This window comes from Rutidosis leptorrhynchoides, chromosome 4, assembly GCF_046630445.1.
Source record: "Rutidosis leptorrhynchoides isolate AG116_Rl617_1_P2 chromosome 4, CSIRO_AGI_Rlap_v1, whole genome shotgun sequence".
NCBI lineage: Eukaryota > Viridiplantae > Streptophyta > Magnoliopsida > Asterales > Asteraceae > Rutidosis > Rutidosis leptorrhynchoides.
In genome coordinates this window covers 590,423,861-590,425,428 of record NC_092336.1, presented here as the reverse complement: position 1 = coordinate 590,425,428, position 1,568 = coordinate 590,423,861, and the positions used below count along the sequence as shown (strand labels likewise).

The window sequence follows — 1,568 nt, the reverse complement described above, 5'->3', positions numbered from 1 at the left end:
GTTGGTATAATTTTTCGGGTTGGTACAATTTACACAAGCCTGAGCTTGGTTAACCTGCTGCGGCTGCGTCTTCAGTTCTCCGAGTTGTTTAGCAAGAGATTCCATCTTATCCGTGAGGGATTTGATGGCCTCCGTTTGATTGTTAAGTGCAGAGAGTGGGGCAGATGATGAAGCTGTTACACCACTGTTCCAGTCATGATGATGCATTGTCATGTTCTCGAGCAATTCCCATGCTTTGTCTGCGGTTTGGCTCATCAGATTCCGTTGAACTGCTGCATCGATCGTCGTCCTATGATTTACCGTAAGACCATTGTAGAAGGTACAGATTTGGGCTGACTGTTCTAGTTGGTGATTAGGGCATTTCTTCAGCAGGGTTTTGAATCGCTCCCATGCAGTGTAAAGAGATTCATCATAACTTTGTTTGAAGTTAATGATGTCATTCTTCAGTTTGGTTTGTTTAGAAGGAGTGAAATATTTGGTTAGGAATTTAGTAGCCATCTCCGTTCATGACGTGATGGAATCTTTTTCCAGTCCTTCGAACCAAGTTTGAGCATGATGAGTGGGAGAATAGGGGAACAAGTATAACCGGACTATATCTTGTCCTATCCCTGGCTGTTTGGAGGAGTTCGAAAGAGATATGAATTTATTAAGGTGAGAATTAGGATCGTCATTCGGTAATCCATGAAACTGACAGCTATTTTGAATGAGCTGGATGATGTGATGTTTTAACTCAAACGAGTGTCCTTGAATCTCTGGAAATCTGATTGGTCCTCCTCGACCTTCAATCGAGGGTTTGGTATTTTCTACTAAAGTAACGCGTAACGCCATTTGATTTCTGATTCGTGCTTCCTTGCATGCTTTAGAGATTATTGCGTCTGGATCAGGTACGAATAACAACGGCCCTGGTCTAGATCGGGTTTGGGTCATACACTAGGTATGCCTTTTTGTTTTTAATTTTTCACAAATAAACTAAATTATAATAAGCTAAACTAATCTAAAGTAATCTAATCTAGGGTAACCTAATTCTAAGGTAATCTAATTTAATCTAAGGTGATCTAAGGTAATTTAATGTAATCTAATTTAAGGTAATTTAACTAACTATCCTACGGTGAAATATGTTTTTGGTTTTGGCTACTAATTCCCTGGTATTTCTGTAACAGAGCTCCGCACGAATATTCAACAAACCAAGTGGCCAGGCCGACTACGGAGAGGCAGGATCCTTTTGGTCCCAATATAATTGGCGACAGTTCGGAAAATCCAATAACCAAGTCTGTGTATAATTGTCTTTCTTAGACACCACTAAATGCTTGTGAATAAGTTTGATAGAGAGCAGTATTGCCTGATACTAGTTCCCCGGCAGCGGCGCCAATAACTTAGTATCCTCCCGTGATATGTCCGAAATGGACGGTTTTTATTCGCGCGGTGTCGTCAGGCCGCGGCTCGCCAGGATCAGCCACTCATAGGAGGAAGGTACTGTTTTAAATTTATATTTAGCGGGGCCTAAATCTTACTACTCCTTATAAGTAAGGGAAGTATGACCTAGAGTTATATTTTTGAGATATCAGTAG

General features: G+C 40.9%; 1 non-coding gene across 1 annotated transcript; it reads left to right on the top strand.

The window, feature by feature from the left end:
• Positions 1-343: 343 nt before the first annotated feature.
• Positions 344-450, top strand: LOC139845943 (small nucleolar RNA R71). Its single transcript, XR_011758694.1, has one exon. It is a non-coding gene; the product is annotated as a small nucleolar RNA R71 (small nucleolar RNA).
• Positions 451-1,568: the final 1,118 nt, after the last annotated feature.